Genomic DNA, 13,573 nt, shown 5'->3' on the forward strand with positions numbered 1-13,573 from the left:
CCCATTTTGTGCACTCTAGGAGCTTCTGTGCTCCAGAAAGTATTAGGATTTTCAACAGGATACGTCTGTCAAATAATAAAGAGAAAGTAAAAGAAAATCCATTGGTGAGTTGTTCTTCCATTCACTCACCACGTGTGAAGGAGAATGCCTCTAAAAGGACTTTTTCTTCTGTCCTAGACACAACTGAAACCTGTTGGCACTGAGCAGCCTAAGAGTTGAGTGTGAAGAAAGATTAATGCAAAGATCCTCTAAAGTCTCACTCTCTGCATTAAAATATTATGTACTTTCCAGTGCTTCTCAGGCAATATGCAATCTGCAGAAAAGTTTGCCACCATTTCTACTTTATTTATAATTTCTTCTGAACTGTAAGGTCATGATTTATAGAAAAGGGGGAAAAGGATTCCTTTCTTATTTCATATTACCCCTATAGCTCATGCACCACTATGTTTCAAGACATAGTTGTCTTGAAAACATCTATGGTGTAGGCAGCTGTAATATATACAGAGGGTTTTTCTTCCTGTGAAAATGAACAACATTTGACCTCAGAGTTAAATTTTCCATATTTCCATTAATGTAATAATAGATAGTAGATACAAATTGAAGTAAACTGAGGTCTGTGATCTGTCATCAGCCTTTTCAAGTTTTGTAAATGGTTTTTGCTCCACTGCTTTTGGTTTGTGTTGCTCAAAGTCTGTTTTAAGTAGAAAAGTTCATTTGTTTTCTGGGATAAAAAACAAGACAATAAGAAAATACACCGTTATCTGAGTCCTGGAAAAATTTTATTGTTCTTATTATTCTTTTTAAATTGTGTTTAAAATGTTCAGGACACATTATATATCTATATATACACATGTATATTATTTCTTACAAATAGAATAGCGCTAAAAAAATATTAATTAATAGCTAATACTAATGATAGTACTAGAAAAAAGACCAAGCAAGTGATAAGCTGAATTAAAGTCCTACTTGACCAAAAATAGCCTGCATTTTTTACCTCTGAAAACAGTGATTGCAGTGTTTTAAGTGTTTTGAGTACAAATGCCACAGGCAGTAATATCTATCTTAAATTTCTTTTTGGCACAGTTGGCTTCAGTGATACTTTCCCTAATTTATATGTCTTAAGTATAAAGTGACAGGTGTAAGTGCCTTGCAGGAATGCATGCTCCTCTTTGCATTGTCACACAGGTTGCTTGGAAAATCATAAACCTCTGGAACAGGAACAGCAATGCCAGTTTAAAGGGGAGATTGTGGCAAACATTATGGCTTGGCATGGTGGAACAATCACTGCAGGATATTTACAGCCCAAAGCTCTTCCTCAGTTTTATACTGAGAACCAGGTAAAAATGCTATGAATATAAATAAAAGTCATAAATATTCTGCTAAAGAGTGAAATACCATGTATTTATATAAGCAGTTCAAATTCCCAAATTCCTGAGAGCACCAGATGAGACAATATTTATACATGTGCAGATGGAAGGACTGACTCTCCACTGCCTTCCACTAGCACATTTGTAAAAATTTGAGTGCAGCTTCTATTTTGACAAGTCCTTCACTTTAACCAGGCTTTGGTCCTCTTAATATTTTCAGCCTGGTAAAACAACTGGCCATCTGCCAGTGTTCCTTGAACCACCCTCACCTCTGACATTCACAGATTAACAGATTTGGTGGGAATGGTAGTGAGCTTGTTAGGCTCATTTGTCAAAATTGTTTTGAGCAGATGTCTTAATCAGTTGCTTATAATATTAAATTAGCATTGTTTATGCTAATGGTTTTTTTTAAGTAATTGATCCAGAGTGTCTTCAGGGATACAGAAGTGAGAAGGAATAGAATGAAATTGTCCCGCTTACAGATTAATTTCTAAACTCCCTCCAGGGAGTCATATCTCTAGTGGGGATTTAAAGCAAAAAGCTAAGTTACAGTTTCACACACAGTCCAAAAATTTCCTTTCATATCCAGAATAAAGCAAAAATAAATAAAATGGTTGCAGAACTATTCAAGGATGCTCAACTTTTTCTAACTAAAAATCAAATTTGTATTTGGAATTTATTTTGAATAACAATATCACATCATACTTAGGGCATTGGCATTTCCAGTGTCAAAACTCATTTGACATTTCTGAGTCACAACTGCTGGCCATTTTTTCTGTATGCTATCTCTTTTGATTACCTGGCATACCAATATAAAGAACACATTGGAGAGAGTGAGTCGCTACACTGGAACCAGACATTATGGTCTTACTAATATCAGGTGGCCATATCCTCAACTACATTTCAAAGTTCAATTTTACTCAAGAGAACAAAGGACAACCTTCTTTACAGGTCACATTTTATGAACCATTCCAGTAGAGCTGACTCTTGAATACTGTGTGGAACAGTTAGTCATTATATAGCCTGCAAAAAAAGACTGAAGTTTGGTAAAATGTTGTGACCCCCTGGGCAAAAACCCTTTTCTCACAGCTGTTTTCCAGCCCAGTCACAATATTAGTAATTTTCCAATGTCTTTCAGTGTTTGAGGAAATAGTATACCAAGCTTGGGAATAGACAAATATTATTTTTTAAGTAGTTCAGAACCCATGACTGAAGTACTTCCCTTTAGCAAAGAGGAACATATTTTCCAAGTATTAGATAGAGAGTTAAGATTCACTTGTTTCTTGCTTATTTTTGTCAAACCCTTAGTGATGTATCTAGTGAATATGGACATGCATATGACTTCACTGAAGAACAGAGATTTTAGCTTTGATTTCAATAGGAAAAGTACACTTGGATATACAGAAAAATTTATGTATAATAATGGGAGAAACAGGTACTTAGTTAAAGACTAAGCTAGGATATCCATTGAACTCTAAATTGCTGTAAGCTAAGAATATTTGTAAGACATTGTGTTCGTTGTGTTTCATGGGATGCTTAAAATAATTTTGATTTATAGAAACAGGTTCAGTGTGTGGCCCCTGTGACCACACCTCAGATCTTGTATCTATCCAGGGTTACTCATTCCCCAGGCACAGCCTCCAGCCTTGCTGTCCTGCTGCCTGTAAGCACACTAAACTGCCTGTGGGAGCTATGGATGGTCTGTGTCATACTACTGTGCTCCATCCTCTCTAGCATTCATCCCCAATGATGGCAGAGAGTTTTCTCTGCACGTAATCTATTTTTTTTTTCAAGACTTTATATTTTTCTTGATTCTTTGGAGGAGATTACCACGTTTTAGTCTCCATACTTCATTTGCACTTATTGTTCTTAATGCTTACTGGTTTTAAGTACAAGTAACAATTTCTTGTTCGCAGATTTTTAAAATAAAAATATATAATTACATATTAAAATCAATTTTTATTATTATATAAATTATATATTATACTAACATATGTATTTAAATAGATATACATATTTGTTATTTTAAACAATAAATATGTATGTTTGTAAACATTTTGAGTGTCAGGCTACATAAACTCCAAGACAAATTTCTATGTGTCTTAGGATATATTATTATTTGATTAAAAGTCAATCCACAAAATCAAAAATTCTTTCTACACTCTATCCCCTCTAACATAGCCTTCATACACAGTTTTCTAATCTCATCTATTCTATTTGCAAACCTGGATCTAAGCATGGCAGATGGCCTTAAGACTCATACAAACTTTTGCCAGATCACATCTAAGTTCTGAATTAAAAGTGTCAAGAGTTCAGTGGAGAAACCACTCTTTATCTTTGGATAAGGGACAATGGGATTCAGTAGAAAAAGGAGAAATGTTTTAAAATGGAACAAATCAATGTACTTAAAATGCCAGTTTCTTCTGGAAATACCTACTTTTTAAACTGTCCTACTGTATTTTGTTTTGGATTTGCCTAGGTGGAGTTTGAGGGCTGTGGGTGGAGGTAAATCAAATCTGCACTAGCCAACAAGCCATAGTTACATCAGTGTAACATAAACCATAGCTATACTGACACACCTGAACATCCTGCATGTAGCATATACTACACTGACAAGCCTTCCCCCTTCAAGTATTTCTTGGGAGACCCAAACAGCCCTTTTGTTTTCAAAGTAGCACTTGAATATTCATATGACTTCAAATCTGGTTGTTCACTCACACAGTTTGTTGACAGAAATCCTATCTAGTAACGTTTCATTAAAAAAAGGAAGCTGTACCACTATCACATTAAAACATATTTGGCCTCAAATCTTACTGTTAGAAAAATAAGTATGGAGCAAAATATTTGCACCTCTTCACTGATTTTTCAATGTGCTGTTAAAATCTAGATTCACAGAGCATAGGTGAGCTTGATAGCAAAAAGGCAATTTTTATTGTTCTCATTGAAAGGGCCATGTAAAATAGGGATTGTGATTTTGAGAGCTGCACAATTTAATATTAACAAAAATTTGTTACATCTTGTTCTTTGAAAGTGACAAAATTACTTGAGCACCATTCCCATTAAAAAGAACAGGCAAAAATATCTCAGAAGAATAGTAATTCTGGTTCTTCTCATTTCTGCTTGGCACACAATTTTTCAGGAAAGCTGTTTAAGTCAGTGGAAGTCTATTAACATAAGCACATTGTAGAGAAATGTTCAGAGTTTCTTTCAAGTTACATTTGAATTCTTCACTTTCATTCTTTCAGATCCAGTAGTAAATTGCATAAACAGTATCTCTGTTTTGACTAAATTATCATGTCAAGTCAAGAATGAGAGGGATGGGGAGGGGGCTTTATAGTTTATACTTACCTATTCATTTATATTTTCATATCAATGAAAAAAACCCCCCCAACAAACTACTTTGTTTCCTTGTCTTTCAAATGCTTTTTTCTCCACTATACAAGAGCAAACTCAGTTGTATTAGCATATTTCTCACCACTGCTCTTCTGTCAAGATTCACAGGTTTTACCTTGCCTTTGCTAATGCAAGAATTTTTCATCATCGAGTACCATTACTAGCTACTATGCATAAAAACACATATGAATATATGACTAAATGCCATGTAAAGAAGCAAAATGCAGAAAAGATGGTTTTATTGATAAATGCTTGGCATTCAGTTGAAAGACTATGCTTATGGAAAGCACATTGTAAAAAAAGCAGAAATGGCAAAAAAAAAAAAAAAAAGCTATCAGGTCTTCTGCTGTTTGGGGGATTTTTCCAACATTGTGCAATAGTGTGGTATTAAGTCCTTTCTAGCTAAATCCTTGGAGAGCAAGTGTGGCAATGCTTGGCTTTTAGAGAAATTCTGCTTAATGAAGACATATGTGTGCATCTGTGAACAGGATTGTGTGATCCACTGAAGAATGACATCCACAGGTATGTTGATCTGGGGAGCCATCCGTAACTATTTGTTTAAAGTTCTGAAATAAAAGGTTGGGTAAAAATCTTTGCATTCTTGTAAATATAGCTACATCTGGAGACACACCTCTCTTGCATACACTACCACTGATGAAGCTGGAGCCCATGCACCAAATAACATTCTTCATTATTTTTAATGGATTTGAAGCCAGTCTCTGCTACATGTTGAAACCCACAAATAAGTACAAATGGCATTTTCTTATTAGAAAAATAATATTTTTAGGAGAAAAATAATATATATTTGGAGGCTATGGAAGAAATCAGAAACCTCTGTATAGAAAACCAAAATTCATTGATATTTCATCTAGAAGTTATTTCAATAAAGAAAGTTTGGGCACATCTATAATGTTGCTAAGGAGAAATCAATTGTGAGAAATCATATGTGAGAAAAAAAAATATGTGAGAAATCACAACAACAAGCCATCACATTGCCTGAATGCCTTCTGTCCTGAACTCATGCCCGTCATCCAAGGTGAGTTCATAGTGCAAAAGTCCACTACCTCTCAGGTAAATCCCATTCTTTGTGGTATAGAAAAATACATCTTCAAAAGCATCACCATTATCTCCAGAAATGAGCTTTTGGTCTGTTTACAAAATCTGAGCAGGAAGGAGAAGTAAATCCATAAAACATTGACATATAAAAATCCCAGAACATGATTATTGACAGCTGGATCATTTAAATGGGAACAATTCTAAATATTAATAAAATGGGAGGAAGGTTTAAAGAGGGAGGGGTGTAGAAGAAGGAGAGAGAAAGAGACAAAACATTATTTACTTTCTTTTTTTCAACCTCTTTTTTTTTTTTTATGCATGTTCTTGGGTATGAAAGAGAAGAATGTGTAAAAACAGATGTAGGACTAGAAAGCCTCCCCACAGACTCCTTGAGAAGGAAGATGTACATGAAGAGCAGTCTGTGTGGCCATTAATGTACAAACTGATTCAGGGAAATTATGTATGTTACAGCAAGCACATAATTCTTCACAAAAGCTGAGATGTATATGACTATCCCAGGGTAGCAGGGAATCAGTGTTTATTGCATGATTAAATACAGCTAGTGCTTGCAAACCTGAAGAAATCACTGCATGTCTTATCTAGGGCACACAAAGTTTGTCAAGAAAATTAACACATTTCTGAGACAAATCTGATACAGCTGTACCAGAATGAGACAAGCTGGTAGGCTAGCTAGCAGCTAAAACTACATTATTATGACATTACTGATCTATACATAAGACCTTCCTTTCATCTGGGAGTCTCATTCAATCTTTTAGCATAGAATGATGTGTAGTTCTTAATATTGTTTAAGGCAAATTCCTATGGTATCTCATTCTCACTGCTGCAATAGCAGTAGCCTCTCAAAATGTCAAGGGCAGTTTCCTACCACAGTTCTGAATCACCTTAAGGAAAATGTCTCCATATCTTCCCTAAAAGATTTTCAAGGGTTATAGAACTTTCCTCGTGACTTTACAGTCTGAAATGGTTTGGTGTATTGGTTTTTTATTTTGTTTTGGGTTTGTTTGTTTGTTTGGTGGTTTTGTTCTGCAGCACCATTCTCACTTTCACATTTGCAGTCCAAAAAATAAAGCCCTAAATCGTGGAGCCTCCCCTTCCACTACACTAAATATCCAAGGCTTTTACCACATCTAAATGCTCTAGTGGTTCTTCAGTTAGTTACTGCTTCTTATAGAGTGCTTCTACTGAATTTCATGTTCAATTCTTCGGTTTTTTTTTTTAAATTTTTAAAATATTTTCTACACTGAAGGTTGATGGATTTTATTAGTGAAAGACATGAACTTTATGGAAAGGAAAAAGTGTGATTTATGTCTCTCTTTTGACTGTTCATTTATTAATCATTATATCTATCATTGTTTATAATGCAGTGACTTTTTAATAAAAGTTGTGGTTTTCATGTCATCTGCTGCTGCTGTGACCTCCTCACTCCCTATGATCCTTATAAGCTTCTATTCATTCCAGCCCTGTTTCAGTATGACACTAAATGTTTTGGTTATTTTCTGAATTTCCCTGACCAGTACCTCAGACCTACCTCTTCTTTATAGCATATATTGCCAAAAGCAGTTTCCCACTCACTCATACCATCCCATAACTCAGAGTTCCTCATGTCATATTACAGAAGCATGTGTTCTGAAATGCATTTCATGTTGAATCCATGTTAAATTCATTACTTCTTTCAAATGTCCATACATTCAGCCCAAGAGGAATGCTGAATTGTGTGGTTTCTACTGCTTGTGGTAGAGGCAAGAGCATAATGTCATGTGTGATTTCAACATCATTAAGTTCTTTATTCATAATGCAGAAGCAATGTGGCTTCTGAATTATTTCCTCTGTAAGAGATGTCAGGTGTTAACTCTTCTGTTGCCTATCACCATGCACGGAGCAAATCCCTATTCTGTCAACTCTTTTAACTGAAATCCTCTAAGAAATCTGTAGAGCCTTTGTATCAAGAATGACAGCAGTGTCTGTCCCTTAGGGAATATTTGTCTTTGCTTTCCTCCAGATTTCAATGCTATATAATAAAAGTACAACAGAAATTAAGTGTGATAGTATTTTTGAATCAGAATGTCTTTATTTCCCTGACTAATTATACTATTTCACTCTCCTACTCAGACTGCCTCAGAGCTTCTCCAGCTGGCCATGTTCCTCATATACAGCATCAGACAATATTACTGTTTCCCAAACTCTTGATATTCACAGAGCAGCTTCCAAATCAAACATAAAACTGTGGCAGTCTTCTCATTAATTATAGTCACAGTTTGAATGGAATGCTGTTGCATATCACAACAGAACATGTGAACTAAAACATCGACAATACACAGTTCTGTTTAGAGTTTGATAGGAACAGATGGGTGCTCATGTGCAGCTATTTCTCAACAAAAGGCTGAACCCTTTTCTGCTTTACACAGCAGAATTGCATACTACTTAAGCTGGAGCTGAATTTATCCATAATTCCACCAAGCACCTGAACTGCTTGTGGCAAAGACCCTGAGGTAATTTTCACTCACTTGTTCCCACATAGCTCTGCCAAAGCTAATAGAGTTTTGTAGATTTGACCAGAATTTGACTTCAGTTTTCTAAGCACATTTGTTTGTTTCATGACAGACATTTCTTTATGGACTAGTTAGAACAGAGACAGATGCTGATTCCTTTCACAAAGCAACTTATATTTTGAGTGATCCCACTGGTACCAGCACCTTGCTTTGACTAAAAAGCAACCAACCAACCTGTGTGTGACAATGACTCACCATAGGAAAATGATCTGGTACATTCAATTTATCTGTCCTTTCCACTTAGCCATCAAACACCTCACTAGGTACAAACAGTGCCACTTGGCACCAGTTAAGTGCTATTGGATCCTGAGAGAAGGTGAATCAAGGTTTACCTCTATGGTCAGATAAATCCTGTTGATAATTGCTAGATGTTCTTAAGTTATGTTCTGGCAAGGCAAGCTTCCACGCCTGCCAGAAATTTATGGCAAATCTAGCAGAAATGGACAAACAGAAGATATTCTTAATCAATATATCCCTTTATTAAATTTCTTCCCTTTCTTCATAGACTCAGTAAGCCAGCATCATCCACTTCTACAGGTGACTACATGACTTCCGGCTCTGAAGGGGACACAGATGTTTCAAACCACAAACTACCCCTCGGGTATTCTTTTAAATGCTGAGGGCTCCATGCCTATGCACCTGGTTTGGGATAACACATTTTCATTCAGATGTTGATAATTTTGAGTCCATTTGAGAAAGCAGCTCATTTGAATTCTCCACAGCTTATTTGAGTCTACATCTAATTCATTACCTGATCACTTCTAATTAGAACATTGCAATGGAAGAGTTGTTTTGCTCTATGCAGTTAGCAATTATTTCCTCCCAGTCAGGACATATGATCTCTCCTCATAGAGTGATCTGCAAGAGAATACCAAAACATTTAAGTTTATTTGCAGATCAGAAGGAAAAGGTTATTGTAAAATCTTTCTGTCACAGGAGTTTCACAGCAGTCATAAATTTTACTTTATATTGTTCTTCTGGTGTTAGTAATTTCTATTCCCAGCACTTATTTTCCAAAATAAATTTTTGCCTGTAATGATAACATACTACTTAGCTGTTTTTCTTTTTTTTTTTTTTTTTTTAATCTGCTCTTTTTCTGTAATCATAGCCAAATTTGCCTACACATTCAGGATCTTTAGACCACCAAGATTTCTCAGTGAGAAACTGTTATTTTTGGCTTACAACAAAATTTTAGGAAGACAGATCTGTCATTAAACTTAAGAAAAACTATCTGTGGCAAATATTCAGTGTTTGGGGCATTATGGTCATTTTCTTGATGCAACATGTTTTTTGTACAGAGGCTCTTGCTGGTGTCATGGATGAAGACAGAGGAGGAGAATGAGGGCTTGTTGAGAAATTATATTGTTTGAAAGCATAAATAGAAATGTGCACACAAGCAGGAGGCAAAATGAAGTACTGTTTTTGGTTAAAAATACAATGAGAATAGTAGGTGTTTGAGTTCCACTAAGTGATAATAACATTTAAAGCACTCTGTAGACTACTGGTTTTGAAGAGTCCAGAAAGAAAAGTAATGACTGATAAGTGTTTGCAAGTGTTCAATTTTTAATGTCAGAAGCAATAACAGCTCAGTTTGACACTAATTAAGGACTTACTAACTCTCTTTCAGCTCTGTGTCCAGTTGTACACTAAAATTACATATTTGACATAATTTTTTTCTACTTGTATTATCGAGCATGAGTGAATGTCACAATAACACAGGAATTTATGTATCATTATACAATTGGAAGTGCTTGCTTCCATAATTGCAGATCAGTTGTGTGGGTTTGAGTTGAGTTGCATGTTGTACTTGTAACTGATTTGTAATATAGCATATATATATATATATATATATATATATATATGCAAAAAAAAAATTTGTAATATGTGAGACAGTGTCTCAGTTCTTTGCTTTTCTACTATTTTCTCTGAAACAAAATTAGATTTATAAGAAACAGTAGAATTAGGCTGCTTAATTAATCAAACTTTAAGCAAGTATCTGAAGCAATATTCATCTAGTAGATGTATTATGTGAACCAAGATAAATCTAACATCATAACCTTCAGTTTGTACCTCATACCTTTCTGTTAGCCAGGCTCAGGTTTTAATTGAGATATGTATTACAGATTCGAGCTCAAGTCAGGTACAGCCCTTTCCCTAAATCGGCTGTCTTGTGGCTGTCTCCGAGCAAGAGGATTCTTTTATCCTGGGTTTACTTCTGTAAGACTGCTTTGGCTATTTTTCAGCTACCCTTGCAAGTTTAGTCTCAGATCCAAGAACCCATGGATTGGACCTCTTTCTACCCCCTCCCCCCCACATTGTACTATTCAGGATATAGCAGGATTTAAAAATTAGATCCTGACTTATAAATCTGAAATCGCCATTGAAGCTACTGAAGCAACATCTCCTTGCTCCAGCTGATGACCTGGTCCTCAGGTTTCTCAGTGTTTATGTGCTGTGTGCTGTTCTTGGTCTGTTTCATGTAGCATCATGTCCCCAGAATCACCTTAGGAGGGCCCAAGATCAACTTTGAGCCTTGTCTCAGACCCCTAAGAGAAGTATCAGCCCCATTTACCTTGCTGCCAAATTGATGAAACCTGACAGTTCTCATTGTCAGGTGTTAGCAACAAACCTTCCCCGTCAGGGGCAGCTGTATAGCCTAACAGAACATGTGATGTATCTGAGTTTCTTGCTCAAATCACTGAATGAATGCCGGGAGATGCAGCTGTTTATTTGGCCTGTTACAGCTGTTTCATGGGACCTTCAGCCGTGAAAGCCCCTGGTTCTGTAACCAGAGCTTCAACAATGCTAGAAACTGACTCAAATGCAAGAAAAAGTGAGAGATGATGTTTGGAGGTTTATGGATCAGCACCAAAAGCTCCCACAGAGATCTGTCCACGTCAACATGCAGTCCATACTTGGGCAATGGCATTGCACACCACAAGGGCTTCAGGGTGAGACTGGCTTTTGATCCAACACACTTCCCCTGCCGTTCCAGACTAAATGCCAAGTCTTAATAGGAGAGCAGGCAGGCAGTTAAATTATCTGCAAGTGATTGTACATCTAGTGTACTGTACAAAACAGGTAGCCCACACTGCATGTCACCTCTGCTTCTCCTTTTCTCAGAAGAAAAGTGTTTTCTTTAAATTAGATTAGCTGCCACGTACTTTTGATTCATATTAATTATTTTTGGACCTACCAAGGAAGACATAAAGACAAATCAACATCAGCATATATTGCATGATAAACACATTGGTTTGCAGGAAAATGTTGAGGTATGGAGTTGTTACGCTTTTAAATTCTACTCTTGAACTAAGAGCAACAAGACTTGGCAACAAAAAAAATCTATATTTTTAGCATATTCATACCTATATCCCATGTAACCATACTACTTGACAATATGTTTTTGCTGGATACATCAGAAAATTTTGACTTTTCCTAGTTACCTTTACACCTACCTATTTTCAATACTACTCTCTCTTTTCACAAGAATCACCTCTTTATTTCTTTCTTTAATGGATAAGGACAAAAACTGTGATGTGGTAATTCACAAGGTTATTCTGCAAGCTAGTGATTTGTATCTGTATGGTGCCTCTTTTTTGTTCTCATAAGTTCCAAGAGGCATTACCCTCATGGAGCTTTGCATAGGGGAGTTACTATATAGTTTTCTTTCGTATCCCTTGTCTCTCCTCTATAAATGAAGTGAGAGGCTTCCTGCTAGAGCTGCCTGTTCTAGAAAATTCTTCTGAAAGTTGATCTGGAATATTTTCCCTTTTTCCCTACTCAGGAAAGGAAATTCCTGACTAGCAGCACACTATTTCTTCCTGTCAGTTTCATCTGTTGAGAACTTCCCATTTAGACTTCTTGATTCCTAAATAATGAAACAATAAATTTCAATTTTAGAAAATGTTGTTTATTTGGGAGGAAAATAAGGTGCTTTTGTCTTGAGGTCAGAATAACCTGTGGGTGGCTCTGGATTCTCTCCATGATCTACTGGGGATGAGATAAAACAGACTGAACACTCTGAGAAGAAGAAAATGAGTGAGAGGAAAACATAAAAATGTGGGGTTTTTTCACATATAATTCAACCAGAAAAACTAGAGCTAATCTTTGCCACTGATCTCCTTTGGCTCAGTTGTCAAACTGTAGGTTTCCAAATTTAGCATTTTTTCTCTTATATGTACTTCATTAGCTAAAACCTTGAAAAGATAATAAAACATTTCTCTTATTAAGATTTTTAAACTTTTCTTATACAAATAGCCAGAATTAATTTAACTTTATGTAATATTTCCCCAGCATGGAACAAGACTAGTTTTGATTCAACAAACATTTGATACCTCACATCTAGATATTACAAAATCAAAGATGTGACCTAAGTCAATCCCTCTTTGTATTTATCCCTTCCATTTTCCACAGAATGCCCAGAGTAAAAAAATACCAGATAAATACTTCTCACTTCATCCCATGTGGACTTTTGATGTCCCTACAGACAGAGCTTTTAAATTTAAAAATGGAACTTTTCCTCTGCAAGCAGGATATTTTGCAAAAATACTCCAAATACATTTAAACACCATGTTTTCTGCTAAAAAGTGAAAGATATCTTGCATCATTGATGCCAGAAAAATTATTATTCATTTTAATGCACCCAGGATTTCTTCTGAATAGAAAAACTTTAAATATGGTTTAATTTTCATGATTCCCCATATATGCACCAAAATCATATGATGCTGCAGCTTCCCAAAATTTCATACCAAATAAAATTGTGTTGTGGATTTCTTAGAACAGGAAGCTTCATAATCTTCAGGTGTTACAACAAGGGATCCATTCACTTTATAGTGAATTTTGAATTTTGATTTACCTCTGACACAAAATTCCACATTATGGGACAATTTCTATAACAGGAACATATGTTCGATGTCCAGAGTATTTGTAATTTTAAGTCACCCAGATTGTGTTTCATAGTTTAGTTTCTATACACTCATCACACCTTTCTGCAGAGAGGCTTATGAAGAAAGAAGTTTCATATTATCAAAAAAATAATGAAAAACCCACAGCCACTGAGCTCCTTTTCTCAGTGCTTGAATGCCATCTTGAGAGAGGCCTTTAGCATTTACTAACCTTCCTGCCACAGCAAGCTGGATGCCTCATTGTCTCATACAGAAGTAAAATGAACACTGGGAAAAGTGATGT

The sequence above is a fragment of the Taeniopygia guttata genome, chromosome 4 (genome assembly GCF_048771995.1).
Source record: "Taeniopygia guttata chromosome 4, bTaeGut7.mat, whole genome shotgun sequence".
In the NCBI taxonomy this organism is placed as follows: Eukaryota; Metazoa; Chordata; class Aves; order Passeriformes; family Estrildidae; genus Taeniopygia; species Taeniopygia guttata.